We start from the raw sequence: 218 nt of genomic DNA on the forward strand, positions 1-218 counted from the left end.
TTAGCTTTAATTGAGTTTATTGGTACATTTTATGGATACAGTACAGTTACATTCATTGTTGGGATCTTGTACCTCTACATGACAGGTCTTGGTTCTCATTTTTTCCCCTTGTCCCTGCCCTCCCTTCACCCCCTCCTCCCCTCCCCATCTACAAACATTTTATTTTCATCTTTTCATTCTCTCACATTTTTTTCTTTTCCCTTTTTACCCTTCCCCTA

The sequence above is a fragment of the Fukomys damarensis genome, unplaced genomic scaffold (genome assembly GCF_012274545.1).
Source record: "Fukomys damarensis isolate Sample0158 unplaced genomic scaffold, DMR_v1.0_HiC HiC_scaffold_32, whole genome shotgun sequence".
Lineage (NCBI taxonomy): Eukaryota > Metazoa > Chordata > Mammalia > Rodentia > Bathyergidae > Fukomys > Fukomys damarensis.